The 16,915-nt window shown below is 44.4% G+C and overlaps 1 protein-coding gene and 1 long non-coding RNA gene across 2 annotated transcripts in view; one reads left to right on the top strand and one right to left on the bottom strand.

Annotated features, from left to right (window-relative positions):
* CNST (consortin, connexin sorting protein) overlaps nucleotides 1–3,989 on the top strand; it is a 115,398-nt gene extending 111,409 nt beyond the window's left edge. Inside the window, 1 exon segment of the mRNA XM_025205140.1 lies at nucleotides 3,465–3,989. The gene's annotated coding sequence lies outside the window, so the exon portion shown is untranslated.
* The window catches only part of LOC112550425, a 38,241-nt gene extending 21,630 nt beyond the window's left edge, over nucleotides 1–16,611 (bottom strand). Inside the window, exons 1-2 of the long non-coding RNA XR_003094267.1 lie at nucleotides 16,574–16,611; nucleotides 14,843–15,022 (exon numbers count right to left, since the gene is read on the bottom strand). This is a non-coding gene — a long non-coding RNA (uncharacterized LOC112550425). The remainder of the gene's footprint in view (nucleotides 1–14,842; nucleotides 15,023–16,573) is intronic.
* Between the last annotated feature and the right edge of the window lie 304 nt (nucleotides 16,612–16,915).

Raw genomic sequence — 16,915 nt, 5'->3', positions numbered from 1 at the left:
CCATTTAACTCCAGCTGTGATAACAGAGTCCAGGCCAGCCAACAGGTCTGACTCAGGACTGCTTTGATGAACCTCTGTTCCTGTGCTCTGTGGCTGTCCTGGTTCCAGACCCTGCTTACCTCTGTTCTTGGACTCTGGCTTCTGGATTTTTCCCTTGGATCTGGTAACGTTGCCTCTGATTTGTGGCCCCTGACCCTGCTTGGGTTTTTGGACTCTGCCCCTTTGGGTCTACTAACTTGGCTCCCAAACACCAACTCAACCCATGTTTTAGGTCAGTGGTGCTCAACCTTTTTGCTTCATGGGCTAAATGAGCAGTGCCCAGTGGGCACGATCTGGCATGTGGGGTGGGCATGGCAGAGCCTGATCCAGCCATACAGCGGGGCAGCCGGGCCCTGACCTGGCCTTCTGGGGGAAAGGGGTATGGCCTGGGCCCAACCCAACCTGGCTGGGCACAGCTTGGTAATCTGTCAGTGGGGGAAAGGGTGGTAATATTTATTGTCACTGCTCTCCCACTGCCAACTTTCCTGACCCCTGGGGAGCCCCATGGACTGGATTCTATGGCTTCTCAGTTCGGGGATTGAGCACCCCCTGTTTTAGACTTAGGCCCTGGCTCCTTGCCACTGGGCAGGACTGCCTACAACCTAATTTATTACATGCGTTACAGTTGGAGACAAGTCAGAGGTCACTCTTGTTTATCTATCTGCGTGACAAATCAAGAAAAATACAAAACAGTTAACTCTTGAGGAAAACAAAAAAGTGCCAGTAGAGAGGAGAGCACCTGCTTCATTGAACCTACTTGCTTTACATCAAGTGAAGCCTCAGCCAAAGGTCCAGTTTTGCACTGAGGTTCCTCCTGTACTTGCTTTATTCTTGATCAGGAGAAGAAAAAAATTGGTCTTACAAAATTACGTGGTTCTTACATCCATCCAAAATTTTCAAGCTCTGGCTGATATCCAGCTAAATGTCTCTCCTTCTTGGCCAAAAGTTACTGAGCTGCCATTTTAGCCCATCATTGCTTGACAGTCAATGAATTCCTCCTTTTCCATCTGGCAAGGGAGTCTTTTGAAAATGTTATCCAGTTCTCAGTGGCTACACTACTGGAAAAGTATTGATTATACTTGGCGCTCAAATTCAGGCAATACTTTCTCATGTCAACAATGAAGAATTTTCCAAAGCTGGAAGCAGTGACTGTTTCCTTCAGGATGCTTAAAATGAGCATCACTAAAGAAAACTTGTTCAATGGGACCTGGATTTTTCATATCAGGATGGTTCAGTTTGTTAAAAACTTGCTGTCACTTTACATCTGCAAAGTTATTTCACTTTTAATTCACGCTTTGCATATCTAAGAAGTCAAGCAAAATTAGTTATACCATTTTCATCTAATTAATATGGAGGAATTTATTTTCCACATCCTATGAGCTTCTTTAACAGCTAGAAAAACCATGCCTCAAATTCTTCCTGATATGTTGCTGTTGGATAAAGAACTTGTATTAAGTTGATTTTCTCCAAGAATCAACAGGACAGTGTCTTTTGCTATGGGTAACATAAGGGTTAGTCTAATTGTTTGGGACTTCCCAGTCTGCACAATCCTCAAGTTTCCACTGGGACACTCAATTCACTTTCTCCAGCTCTCAAAATAAATTTAACTTAAAACAAAATTAGAGTGTGCCTTCTAAAAAGTTCTGTGCTTTTGGTTGCTTTTAGCAGGAAACTTACCACAAGTGTCTGAATTGATGACACTTGGTCCAAGTCCTTACCAGTAAAAAGGAATCTGAGACTGAGGGCTCAGAACAAATTCCCATAAGCTGATTGAATTTAGTGTGGTTAGAGAGAGGTTTCACACAACAGAACAATAGTTCTGAATAATTAAAGAATCTAATAGAAGTTCAATAGAAGAAACTATCCAAACCTTTCAGTGTAAAAGATACCAAGACAGGTCCAAAAAAATCACAGACTGCAAACCAGTGATTCTCAACCAGAGTGGCATGAGAGCCTTCTAAGGCTGTAAAACAATATTCGTAATGTTAGGTATGCAAACACCTACACATGATTCACAAGATAAACCCAGAGGGCGCGTCCACACATGCAAGCACATGCGCTTGCAGTATGTTGCTGTTGGATAAAGAACTTGTATTAAGTTGATTTTCTCCAAGAATCAACAGGACAGTGTCTTTTGCTATGGGTAACATAAGGGTTAGTCTAATTGTTTGGGACTTCCCAGTCTGCACAATCCTCAAGTTTCCACTGGGACACTCAATTCACTTTCTCCAGCTCTCAAAATAAATTTAACTTAAAACAAAATTAGAGTGTGCCTTCTAAAAAGTTCTGTGCTTTTGGTTGCTTTTAGCAGGAAACTTACCACAAGTGTCTGAATTGATGACACTTGGTCCAAGTCCTTACCAGTAAAAAGGAATCTGAGACTGAGGGCTCAGAACAAATTCCCATAAGCTGATTGAATTTAGTGTGGTTAGAGAGAGGTTTCACACAACAGAACAATAGTTCTGAATAATTAAAGAATCTAATAGAAGTTCAATAGAAGAAACTATCCAAACCTTTCAGTGTAAAAGATACCAAGACAGGTCCAAAAAAATCACAGACTGCAAACCAGTGATTCTCAACCAGAGTGGCATGAGAGCCTTCTAAGGCTGTAAAACAATATTCGTAATGTTAGGTATGCAAACACCTACACATGATTCACAAGATAAACCCAGAGGGCGCGTCCACACATGCAAGCACATGCGCTTGCAGCAGCTCAAATAGAAGTGGTGTAAATTTGAGCAGTACTATCCTGCTGTGGAGTTTTTTACTCCCCAGCTGACTGGGGCAGCAGGGTGCTTCAGTGTGGGGGCTGCCTGCCCTTGTGCTCCAGCCAGCCTCTTCACAGCACATTGAGCCAAGAAGAGCAGCCCTGGATGGAAAGGCTGACCCCTGGGGCCCCCTGCCAGCCAGGGCTGCCCTGACCTGCCTCAACATGTTGCACTCCCAAGCACAAGTGTAGATGTGGTGCCTGGGAGCAATAAAACTCCAGGGCAATGAGCTCCCGAGTTTATTGCTGCACACTAATTGCAAGTGTAGACATGCCCAGTGATACAAGATTGTACCTGGATAAGCTAAGGGTTTAGCTGTTGTTAGGTAAAGGAGCAGTAGGGAATAAAAAAGGGGTTTCACTGAAGTAACTCAGAGAATAGTAAACAAAAAAAATCATTATATCAATTTGTTTTAATTTTCTGCCCAGCCCTAGAACTGACTGGCAAATGTGTACTCTAAATATTTGAGGCAGACCCATTTTCAACAAGTGCCACTCAAACCCCCCCTCTCCCCCAAATATTTTCAACTCTATCTTACAGTAATATGCTTGAAGAGAGATTGTGTAGCTCAATAAATAAGGAAGGAATGGGGAAAAAACTAATGATTAAAATGTGCCTGAAATAATTAACTGCTTTGTCTTAAATAATTTTGTCTAGGACCACACAGCAAACAGAAGGCAGAGCCTAGGATACAACTCAAGAATCGTGTCTCCTGTTCACTTGTTCTGCACCACTAAACCATGCCCTCTCCAGGACTGACTACAAGACCAGGGTAGAAAAACAGATGACTTACCTATGTATCATCCTTAGACTAACCATTTTACTCCTGTGTCTGTACATTTGCTTAACATACATGTAACCTTGAAAGAAATGCAAGATAAATGGATTTCCTTTTCAGCTGGTGGCACTCAGTTTAAATGCCATTCTTATGCTTTTGCTAATTGACATAGCAAGCATAGCCATAGCAACTGGTTGGTATTTACATACATTAAAGAAAATTGCATAAGGAAGCCACATGGGTGATGTACTGAATAAAATGGTAACTCCTATCATCAGAAAGTGAGACCTAAGATGTAGGCTCAGTCTGTATAGTCTTTTTTTGCTTCGTCATTTGTCCCTTACCCTTTATGCAATACTAACATAAATATTAATACATCTTTGTACATATTACAAATAAATAGTTATACAACTAAGATGAGATGCTGTTTAGGAGATTTCTGTTCTATCTTGATGGTCTAGTTCCTTTTAAGTTTTTTGATCCTTTTTACACTCTCCTGTTTTTAAAGGGGTTTTTTGTTTTGTTTTTGGGACTTTTTAACTGTAAGCCACCCAGAGCCTTTGGGAAGAGTAGCATATAAATCAGATAAATAAATTACGGAGGAAGTAGACATAAGGCCCCATTGAGAAGTTCCATTCAAAAATTAAAAGCATTCACAGCCCATAGCTCTGTCATTGTGGGTGGAGTACCTTACGATGTTCCAAGAAGGAAAAAAGTTAATGCAAAAACAATACCATGTAGAATAAATGAGTGGTATGTCATCAGTCTCTGGATCTCACCTCCCCACAAAAATTTTACCCGCAAAACAAATGTTATTTCTGTCTAGAAATGTGAAAGAGAAAACTATTTCAAATGTGTTCAGTGTCCCTCAAGTGTCTCTTTAATGCCCTAATTTCCATATCTGTATTGTTGAAAGCACCGTCTGTAAGAAGGCAAGGACAAAATTCTGCAGAAACAAACATTGTGTGGTAAGCCTGCTACAGACTGTCGCTCTGCTATATTTATCCATAAATAGTGTACCATCTCTGAGCCAAATCACTGGTGAATAATAGCCCTGTGACATACCTACAATGCCTGATAAGATGGCCATTAGCAATAAGTGACTCATCCATTATAAAACAGTACCGTTACGAAGAACAAGCCATATCAACTACTGCAGTGAGATGAAGATGAAGAAATTTATAATTTACAAAGAGCTGATTGAGCATTGTAACTTAAAGGAGCCAATGTGCCTCCTACTCATACTACAGGTTCAACTTGTCACGTTATCTGTGTACTACAGCCATTGGTTGCCTGTGTAGAAGAGTCAAGCATCCTTTTTTTCTACTTACATTGCTATTTGAGTTGTGCACACAGTAGCAGCTGATAAGCCCATGACAAACCAGGCAGAATCTTAGACTACTCCTTCCTGTATTACCTTCCCAGCAGGGATCAGCAGTGATGTTCTTTAGTGGAGTCATTGCATCATTTTTTTTTATAACAGTCATGCAAACAGCCTTCTCCTCCAGGACTAGCTTTAATATTACCACTGCATGGGCCAGCTCAGTTCAAATGTGTGCTGAGCACCATCCCTAACCCCTTGTCCAAAGTGCTAACTCTTACTTTTTACTATTTTTTTTCACCATGGAAAAGTTATAGAGCAGTTTCTGTTGCAGAGAACTCGGAGGGTGCGTCCAGACGTGCATAGATGTTTTGGCTCCCCAGGACAGGTAGCGGTGGTGCACCTTGCACTGCAGCTACTTGTCCCTGGGGAATGCCCCTGCCATGCACGCTTTGGCACATGGCAAGTTACTCCAGGGCCAGCAGGGGAGGCTGGGGCCAACATTGTGCTGGCTCTAGCAGCTTTACCTGGGATCCTGGGGACCTCCTGTGGCTGCAGCCACAGCAATCCTGCTGGGCAGAGCCTAGTCAGCAGTCGCAACGTGGCTCCAAGTGGCCCAGCTCCACTTTTTAGCAGCGCATTCTGTGCTGCTTTGGGGTTTTTTTCTGCAGGTTTTTTTTTGACCCCTGGATATCCAGGGGTCAAAAAAACCCCAAAAAAACCCATGGGGAAAAAAATGTAGAGCAACACACGCTCGGGCAGTGTGCCCTTGCAGCACCTAGAACACTGGGCTGTTTGCAGCGCCACATACTACATGACCGCGTTCATCTTGATGTGCCCAGAAAGACCACAACAGGTCAGAGTGCTTTTAAGGGAACTTCTGGAGGGACTGGACATATTTAAATCAGCTGGTCCTGACAACCTCCACCCCAGAGTGCTGAGGGAATCAGCAGAGGTCATTGCGGGACCCCTGGCATGGCTTTACAAGCACTCATGGTGCTCTGGCATGGTGCCAAAGGACTGGAAAGGGGCCAATGTGGTTCCCATTTTCAAAAAAGGGAGAAAGGAGGACCCAGGAAACTATAGGCCAGTTAGTCTTACCTCGATCCTGGGTAAGCTTTTTGAGAGAATTATTCTGGCACATGTCCGCAAGGGGCCAGCAGGGGAGATTATGCTTAGGGGCAACCAACATGGGTTCATTACAGACAGGTCCTGTCAGACCAACCTGGTGGCCTTCTACGACCAGATCACAAGATCCTTAGACACAGGGGTAGCAGTGGACGTAGTCTTTCTGGACTTCAGGAAGGCCTTTGACACTGTCTCTCACCCCATCCTCATTAAAAAACTAGGGGACTGTGGCGTTGACACATACACAGTCAGATGGGTCACTAGTTGGCTGAAGGGCCGCACCCAGACAGTGGTGGTGGATGGGTCATTTTCAACCTGGAGGGATGTGGGCAGTGGGGTTCACCAGGGCTCGGTCCTCGGGCCCACACTGTTCAACATCGTCAGTGACTTGGACAAAGGGATAAAAAGCACCCTGTTCAAATTTGCAGGTGATACTAAGATGTGAGGGGAAGTGGGCACGCCAGAAGGGAGGAATAGGCTGCAATTGGACCTAGACAGGTTACAGGGGTGGGCAGATGAGAACAGGATGGGTTTCAACACTGACAAGTGCAAGGTGCTGTAGCTGGGGAGGAAGAATCAGCAGCATACCTACAGGCTGGGGAACTCCCTGGCCAGTGCAGAGGCAGAAAAGGATCTTGGAGCCATTATAGACTCCAAAATGAACATGGGCCGACAGTGTGGGGACACAGTCAGGAAGGCCAACCGCACCTTGTCATGCATCCACAGATGCATCTCAAGCAGGTCCAAGGAGGTGATCCTCCCCCTTTACGCGACACTGGTCAGGCTGCAGTTGGAGTACTGCGTCCAGTTCTGGGCACTGCACTTCAGGAGGGATGTGGACAGCATTGAGAGGGTCCAGAGGAGAGCCACTCACATGATCAGGGGGCAGCAGGGCAGCCCTACAAGGAGAGACTAAGGGACCTGAACCTGTTCAGCCTCCACAAGAGAAGACTGGGGGGGATCTAGTGGCCTGTTATAAACTAGTCAGAGGGGACCAACAGGCATTGGGGGAGTCCCTGTTCCCTTGAGCACTACCAGGAGTGACAAGAAATAACGGTCACAAGCTGGGAGAGGGTAGATTCAGACTAGACATCAGGAGGCGCTACTTCACTGTCAGGGCGGCTACAATCTGGAACCAACTTCCAAGAGAAGTGGTGCTGGCTCCTACCCTGGGGGTATTTAGGAGGAGGCTGGATGAACGCCTTGCTGGGGTCATTTGACCCCACTACTCTTTCCTGCCATGGCAGGGGGTCGGACTTGATGATCTGCTCAGGTCCTTTCTGGCCCTACAAACTATGAAACACTATGTATTTGTATGTGAAATTTCTGCTTTATCTTGTCAATCATGTTTGCACACCTTTATAGTGCTAAGATTGTGTGGCACCCTGGGGCACCCTTGCAAGGATCTCAAGGTGTCTCAGGGTGCTGCAGCACTGTGGTTTAGAACTACTCCCCTAGGGGACAGCATATCTTGGCCACATTCCCTGTGTAAGAGGTTTTGGAACAAAGAGTATATAGAGAGTGAAGTCCAGAGGTGCACTTACCATCTGTATCAGCATACACAAGCTAGCTTTAACTTGCCTAGTTCAGGTTCAAATACTGATGAAGCCATGTCAGTACAGCTATACAAGTTCACACAGGGACTCTGAATGTTTATTCAGGCAGCTGGGCATGCTGAAGTCTATGATAAAGCATCTTCACTGCTATTGGTACCTAAGCTAGCTCACTTACACTGTACACAGGGTCATTTGACCTCCAGTCTCAGTATGCATGTACTCAGTGCTACCTACCTCTGAAGATGAAGTTTTGGCATTGAAATATGCAACGCACAGAAGACAAGATTGCTGTACATGCCTAAACCAATCATATACTGCTCAAAACCATTGTATAATATGTTGCTGTTTTGCATGATCAGTACATTTTTAAATGGTTATGAAAAATCAAAAAATACGCCATAGCAGTAGTGAAAATGAGTGAAACTGCGTAGGAAACAGGTGTTATCTGTCAGGCAGAAGCTGCACCAGAAACAATAATAGATAGTACTGCCTATTACTTAACAATAAAGAAAAAGAGAGAGAGAGTACATGAGTGAAAAGAAGGGAAATTGTCTTTTTTTTTTTACTGTTGAAACCGTCAGACTAGATATATTTTTTCTGCCTCCAGGTGAAATATTCCTTAACAATTGCTCTTAATTTAATCTATAGAATGGTTATAATAATGTTTTTGAAGGTAGGTTAGTGAATGGTATATCTTCTAGTCCTTGAAGTCATGAATAATGGCTTCCTCAGTCTTTCCCAACTAAGTGTTAAGGGTATAATCCAAAACATTTTTATTTGGTCAAAATGTCCTATTGGGAAGACTTGCCCCAGGTCATAAAGTGAGTTAGTGGCAGAACCAGAATTAAAAGCCAAGCTCCTATCCTAGGCTGGTAGCTGACAGATAGTGGATGTCCCACATGGTTTTTGATTTTTCCCCTCACTGTTTCAGGCTATATTCTGGTCTTCATCCACCAGTCATTTTTCATCTCTGTTCTGGCATTCAGATACAAGTCAGGGCTTGACAGTGATTGACACTTTCTTCAGTCCACTTTGCTTAGACGCATTGGAACAGGCATTAACTATGAATGGGAAAACTGGCACTCCATCAAAAATGAAAGAAAGCAGCCCAGAAAGAAGACGGACAGACGGAAAGGAAATCCTCGTCATCAATACCAAAAATTGCTGCTGCAAAAGATATTTTGTTAATGGTTTTTTTTTATCTTTTGGAGAGCTACTAATGTCTAAGGCATTACGCTGTTGTCAAGAGATCATAGTGAAAGACCCATATAGGTGTATTAAGGCTTTTTGAGATGCTATGCTGAAAGGAAACATTCTATTTTGGGCTGCTTCCACCTCTCTGCAGTATGTGGGTCAGGATCACTGAAATTCCCTTTGGAGTCTGATCTGATAAAATGCTGAACAGCTGGACATGGGGCAAGAGTCAGTCCAAAACACTTTGCAGAACACAGGATTGGGCCCTCAGGAATCAAGACTCGTATAGAAAGGCTTGAAGAGTCTTCCAGTCTTGATCGTGTCAATTCTCAGCCATTCTTGTGTTAATGAGATACTGGAGGAGATGAGATGTACAGAGGTGCTGTGTAACCCAATACAATAGCGGATTTCACAGAAAGGAGCTTCAATATTTTAAGTGTTTCTTCTGAACTCTGTTGGATATGAGCAGCAATTTTATGGAGACTACCTAGTCTCACTATTGTCCCCTGTCTTAGAACAATTCTTTTAAATTCTAGACCGCTCTTGTTCTCGCAAAGTTTCACGTGTTCTGAGAAAGAAGTATGAAGCAGTTATGCCACAAGCTGCTGTTTTCATGATTATTTCTATTGCAGAAGAATCTATAGGTTCCAGCAAAGGATCATGACACCATTGTATTGGATACTGGGCAAACATCACTAAGATGGTCTCTGCCCCCCAGGAGAGTCCTGTCACCAGTTTCATGGCTTCTTTAAGTACATAATGTCCAGCTCCCCTGTGACAGAGCAAGTGCACCGCATCTGAACCCGACTGGGAGAGTGACGTGACTCCTGAGGTTAATAGAGAGAGCAGCAGGAGTTCTGCAGGGAGAGGCAGCCAGATGGAACTGGTGGGAAACAGCAGAATCTCCCTAGAGACGAGCAAAGGATGTATTCTGTGGAGCCGAGGGTTAGAGGAGGCTGATGCTGCAGTTACCAGTAAAAGGGCTGGCTTGTTGACGTCCCCAGATGGAGCAGCTGGACAAGAAGGGCTGGAGACGGCTAGAAGTTTCCCTGTTCGACCTCCCTTACTCTCAGGTTCTCTTAGGTGAGAGGTTCAGCCAGACCAGACAAAATAAAGGCATTGCGTGCTTTACTTGAACCCCAAGACATTTCTGCCATAAGACAATTGCTGGGCATGGTCAACCAGTTGGAAATTTAGCACAGCTAACAAAACTCTTAAGATAACTCCTTAATGGATGCAATACATGGATCTGGGGGAATGCACAACAAGGGATATTCAATGCAATCAAAGAACTGCTGGCTGGCTTTACCACGTTTCATCATAATATTCAGTAAATTACCCCACAGTAAAGTAGATGCATCTTTATATGGTTTAGGAGCAGTATTCATTCAAACACAGCTAGAAAGACACCAAAGGGCTGTTGCATTTATATCACGATGTCTTACAGATACTGAGCTCGAGCGGAAAAAAAAGTGTTGGCTGTCAAGTGAGCTTGTCAGTAGCTCAGCTCTTACTTGCTTGACCTGAATTTTATAATAGAAACAGATCACAAACCCCTGGTGGCACTGGTGGGATCCAAAGCCTTGGGTGACCTTCTACTCATAATTCAGAGATTTTGACTGCAACTAATGCTTTTCTTTCACTATTGAACATATACCAAGGAAACTGCTCATAGCTGCAGACACTATCCAAATCAGCAGTTAGGCAGCCATCAACAGAAGAAGAAATAACTTTGGAAAAAAAAATTTAATATATATATTGACCATGTGCTGATAGTATTGCCAGCATCTGATACTAGACTTGAGGAAATTCAAAATGAGTGAAGAAGGGATAACACTAGCCAGAAACTAGTTAATTTCTGTCAAAACAGATGGGGCCACAGGATGCAACTTTCAAAAGACCCATGACCATATTGGCAGGACTTAAATGATCTCCAAGTAGTCAAAGGTCTGTTCCTTAAAGGAAGATGCATTGTGATCCCTCAGGCACTTTGGGAAGAAACATTTTCAGAGATCCATGAAGGATACTAGGGTATAAATAAATGCCAAGCAAGAGCACAAAAGTCTGTATGGTGACCCAGACCGAGTAAGAAAATTCAAATTTTAGTAGAAGGTTGTAAGGAATGCAATAGAGACAAAAGACTGTCTCCAGAACCATTACTTCCCTCAAAGAGATCAGATAGGCCTTGGCAGCAGGTAGCAACAGATTTATTTTTCTGGAAAAGACGCATATATTATTGTACTTGATTATTTTTTCAGCTATATTGACTTGGCTTTATTTATACAGACCTCATTGGCATAGGGCATCCAAAAACTGAAGTCTGTATTGGCAAGGCATGGAATTCCTGAGGTTCTCATGTTACACAATGGACCCCACTTTACTGCTGAATTATTCCTACAATTTGCAGAGAACTTTGATTTTCAGCATTGCACTAGCAGTCCTCACTATTCTTAGAGCAATGGAGAAGATGAGAGAGCAGTACAGACTGCAAAACAGCTTGTGCATAAGTTCAAAGGTCCATGCCTGGTGTTCTTGATGCACCAATCTACACCACTTGCATCTAGACTTTCTCTGGCTGAGCTACTCATGGGACAATAACTTAGGACACCACTACCAATGGCACTGATGCAGCTTAACCCTAGATGACCCAATCTCTAGCTAAGAGACAAGATGCTGAACTGAAACTTCAGCAGCAAAGAACCGTCTGTAATGCACACAGAGCAAAACAACTATCAGAGCTGCTGTCAGGAGATAGTTTGGCTCAAAAGTTCTCAAATGTTTGGAACAATCCAAAATACAGCAAACCCCTGTAGATCCTACATAGTAGAGACTCCAGAAGGAGATGATCTTTATCTCTCTGGGAAAGGCCAATATATTCCACCTCTATGTAGAGGCTTGTCCACCAAAAGAGACAGGGTCAGAGCCTCAATGAACCTCCTCCTCATGGAAGTCAACAGGAAGCCTCAATTAGAGATGAGAGCCCTAAAGAGGTTAGAACAAGGTTTGGAAAACTGCACTGACTTCTGCAGAGAATTGAATTTTAAGCATCCATTTATAGTTTTAGGTGTGTATATATATTGGTCAGTTGGTATAGGAGTAAAAATAATTTTAAGGGTTATAGTGTATTGTTAATCATTTATAATGACTTGTAATCTAATCTTGCTCTTTGTAAATACAGGGGAATATGGAGTAATCACAAAGTCCTGGTCCTCCACACCCACTGGACAGAATTAGAAGGCTGTACTAGGTGGGGTAGTAATAAAGACTGGACAGTCCCTGGAGGAGGCAGATTACAACACAAGATGGCTGTATCTCTGTTGCATTTGCACCACAGGTCCTAACTGCTCACCTCTCTAAGCTGAAGAGCTGGAGCCACAGAGCTAACAAAAGCAATGAAGCTGTCTCCCAAGTAGAAAACAAAGGGAGTTTCTGATGAGAGAGAGAGGAACCCTAGTGGAAAAACAGGGTTAAATTGACCAACAGTCCAAGATTTCTTGGGGCAGTCTTGAATTCCTGGTCTGTCCCAAAAGACTCCTTGAGATGAGGCTTTTAAAAAAGTGGTCCTAGATCAGTACCTGGCAGTTCCCTGCTATGTGTGCTGAGAGGAAGCAGCATGATGCCCATCACCATGTAAATGCAGCTGTACTGCTTCTAGTCTGGGAGCTGGCCTGGGACTACCTCCTGAAACAAAAGTAGCATAGGCACGTTCCCGCAACCTGCCATGGGCAGATCCAGAACTGTGCCAAGGGGTTGTGGCCACATGCCCTGCAGCCACGGCACAGGTGCAGTGCATGCTCCAGGGTGGGAAGTGCTTTCATTACAGTGGCTCTCAGGAGCAAGTGCCCGCAGTGTCTCGTGTATTCAGTGTCCCATGCTTCAAAATGGTGGCAGGGGTGCTTTAACTAAAGTTTGTTCAAAGAGCTTTAATTAAAGCACCCCTGGCACCATTCTGAAGTGCAGGGATGCTAAATACATGTGACCCCGATGCTGCTGGAGAGTGCCAATCAGAATGTTCCAGCCAACGAGACTGATCGAGTCTGCTCCGATGTGTTCTAGTTGGAACGTGTCGGAGCAGGCGTTGGGTATATGTATAGGTGCGCCATGAGCTCTAGTCAGAGCCCCTGCTTTTGCACCTTCAGAGCCCAAGGGTTGAGTACTGCCACTATCCACTCTCTTGCCCTCAAGGGGATTCCCTGGGCTCTGGAGCTGTGTGAAAGCAAGGGCTCTGGCCAGAGCCCAGACCTATCAGTCTGGGGCCAGTAAAAGATTGTTTAGCCTGGGATTAACATGTAAGAATTACCGCCAGGTATTTAAGGGCTTAATTTGGCCATAGGACTCAAGCTGAGTAATATGTTTTTCTCTTGATGCCTCCCTCCTGGCCCCCATACTGCCTGCTTCCTGCTTTGTCCTGCTCTGTTTCCATCCTGTTCTGGCCTTTGGCTCACTTCTGGCCTGATACTGTGAACTTAACTAAGAGAACAGGGAAGGAATCAGCTATTTTACAAGATCAATGTGCTCAGAAATGCAATATGGTATGTAATGAGCCTCTGTGTTGCTACAGTTAGAGCAAAAAAGATCAGAGCGCATCAATAGCTCCAACTGCAAGTTCTCACTCTAGATTGCTGCAGCAGCAGAGAAAGCTGGTAAGAGGCTGGCTTGTTCTGAGGGTTATATTGCTATATGCCTAAGGATGTAGTATATAAAGTATTGTCTTGCCCCCACCCGTTAAAGTATAGTGTCCAATCTCTGTCACCTTATTTGAAGAGAACTGTAGTTAATTTGGAGAGAGGACAGCATATGTGAGCAATTACAATGATGAATGGAATATGACAAAGTGATGGTATAGCCATGAGCGAAAACAAATGAGATGGGATAATCAGAAATTAATATAAAGCTGTCAACATAAATCAAGTTATTCTAATGTAATGTGACTGAAGAATTTGGAAAGGAAAAGAGGTTTTGTGATGAAGGCACAGAACTACAACCAAGAAGAGACAGTTGCAATTATTTGCTTTACCAAATTTTATGTATCATTTTGGGCAAGTTACTTCATCTCTCTGTTTTTGGTAATACATCTATAACATGAGGATAATGATTCTCTTCAAGGTAATAAATACGTTTATTTTCTTATGTTTGATGTGCTTATGCTGCTGTGATTATAAATTATCACACGGTATAACCATAATTAATACATTTAAAAGGGCACCATCAACTTTAAAATTATCCTTTCATAATTAAAATGTTTATTTTCTGTTGTGTCACAAGTAACTTCTAAAATTCCCATAGACGAAAAAAAATGGAGAAAAATTCTCAGATTCTTCAGCATAGTTGTGGTGTAATTACGTCAGCACTTAGTACAGCCTCATTGCTGTGCCCTCTGGAAGAGACATGTTTAAAAATAGGGAGGTGTATTGACTATCTCTGCCAATTTCTGCTGTGGCTTAGAAGGTATGGAAACTACATCTAGTTATTTCTCACTCTTTGAAAAAAAGTGTGGACATCATTTTTTGATTAGGCTGGAATTTGAAGTGTTTATACTAGAACCTCCAGCAGAAAGGTGACTTGCAAAATGCACTACTTCAATAACTGTTTAGATATTTGTGTGTAGTTATTCTTCATGTATAAGAGAGTATCGTGATAGTAAAAAGGGATTATTACATTTTGACACATTGATTTAACTGAGCAATTACTGTATACAGGGTCCTGGCTGGGTGTAAATATAAATTCTGAAGGCTTAGGGATGCAGAGATGACACAAAGCAAAAAAAGGCAGGCAGGACCAAAGTACGGCTCTTGGACCAACACAAAGGACAATCCTGTATCCTTCAGTAATATAATACTTCATCTTATAGTGATCTTACTACCATGTTTGGAACTCTTACTCTATAATATTGTAATATTTTTAGCCATCCTCCACCATCTTCTTAATTATCTTGACATTGCTTAATGAAAAAAAAAAAACCACACAGTCCAGAATACAATGTCTGTCTCAATCCAAACCATTATATTCCATTTCATCCTGGTACTATAGTCTTTATAGGATGTACTTCTATACTAACCAAAAAGGCAGCAGCACTCTGATCCACTTTATGCGTTTCTGTTCCTGGCAAGTTGGCAGAAATCTTTATTGCAGAAAGTTTTGGAGCCTCCACATACTGTAAGGAGCCTGTTCAATGATTTGCCATTGCTTAAGTGGTGTTTATGTTCTCCTCTTCTCTTTCTCTGCAGTCACCATCTTCCTAAATACATACAAAATGGGCAAGATAGTTAGTTGCTCAGTGAAATAGGTCAAAATTATCCCTCTATTAGACAACAAATAAGTAGCTGAAATGTTTTTGCATGTTGTGACAGGGGGCCATCTCCCAGGCCCAGTCATAGTACCAGCCTGCCCGCCCATCTTTCAGCAAGCCACCTGCCTTACTCATCTGCCACACCTTGGTGTAAGTAATTGAGATGTTAATTAGGCAGGAGGCTGGCCTTTGTGCGCCCTGATGCCAAAGGGTGGAACACACACACAACTCCAACCTCCTCTTATTGTATCCCATGCCTCACAGATGGTATCCAGAGGATTCTTACAGTTCTGGCTTATGGCTAGGCCAAGCTTAGCCCCTTGTCTGACTTCATACATACATCCTTCCACTCTGCCCATCAGGCCTCACTCATACTGCCCCCTCTCACTGGGGCCTCTTGCACTCTGCCCTCTCTCACCGGGCCTTTTACATACTGCTCCTCACTGAGCCACACTCAACTGGTCCTGCACCTTTGTGTGACCATGTAGGCCAGGCTTACCTACTCTTACTCCTTGCCTGGTCCTGGCGCAGCCTTTCAGGCCTCTCTCACAACCCTCATCTGAATGGTGATCAGGCAATTCACTGAACACTGGGCTGACTCTACCCCTAGCCCTTCATCAGACCACTTGATTTCCTTCCCCGATTAGGGTGAATTATTCGCCCCTTGGCCTCGGGCCCACATGTGGCCTCAGGCATCTGAAGACTTACCTGGGCCCAGCTGCCCTCTTCCTAGGGCTTTAACACACACCCATGCTCTCTGTGGGGCCTCAAAACACCCACCCCTCTCTGGGGTCCACACTCTGCCCCTATACTGAGGCCACAGGGTATTGTACCCCCACAGACTCAGGTGCCTCTGTTAGCATACCTGGCCCCACTACTCCCAGGGTCTTATACTCCCATGGGCTCGGGGGCCTCTGCCTAGGCATGCCTGGCCTCCCTACACACAATGCCCCCTACACTAGGGCTCGGGTTCTTACACCCCCTTGGGCTCAGGTGCATTTCCCTGGGTGTACCCGTTTGCTCATAACCCACTAAGTAGTGGGGGCTGGGGTTTTAACGTGTCCCTACCTACCTTTCACCAGGGAGGTAACTGGCCTGGCACTTCTGGAGGACTGTCTCACCATAGCCAGCCTCACCAGACCCCCCTTCCCTGGCAAGGTGCAGTTTCCAATCATGCCCAGGACCAATGCAGGCCTACCTGTCCTAGTCCAATTACATGTTCTGAGACCGCTACTTCCCCCTTGGGCTTGCTCAGAGCCCCAGGGATCTCAACTACACCACCCAGTTCTCATCTGGGCTCCCCTGAGCCCCTGGTCTTCCCCTGCCTGTTTTAAGGCAGAGTTGGTCTAGCCCCTATGGAGGCCCACAGTCATAAGCCCCTTCTCTGGTTGAGCCTTGCTCTTACTAGGCTCTATACCCTTTCTCAGGGACTTGAGACCCCACTGGGCCCCCAGGAACCTCCTCCATCCCCATAGTTCCTCCCTAAACCTCTGAATGTACCTGAGAGCAGCAGATGGTGAGCTGGAGATGTTTTCATGGTAGCATCCCAACAGCAACTGCCTGTTTTGCCTGCCAGGGCCTGCTTTTATGCTGAGGCCCTGTGGCTCAGCACCAATCAGGCAGCCAGCCGGTTGTTTTGTGTCTGCCTAATTGCCTCTGCAGTCACCGCTAGCTGTCCATGCTGCCTGTTCTGGCTCATTCAAGTGGCTGGCATCAACAGTGCACTGCCACCCACCTTCCCCCTTAAAATGGCTGCGGTGGGAGTAGAGGGTATTTTCCTGCTGCTCCCCATGCAGGCTTCTCTGCTGCTTCTCACTGCCCTCAAAGTGCCGCTGGTGCTCC

Source organism: Alligator sinensis, unplaced genomic scaffold (genome assembly GCF_000455745.1).
Source record: "Alligator sinensis unplaced genomic scaffold, ASM45574v1 scaffold284_1, whole genome shotgun sequence".
NCBI classification, from domain to species: Eukaryota; Metazoa; Chordata; order Crocodylia; family Alligatoridae; genus Alligator; species Alligator sinensis.
Note: the sequence above shows the minus strand (reverse complement) of the source record. Positions and strands in the feature narration are given on the sequence as shown.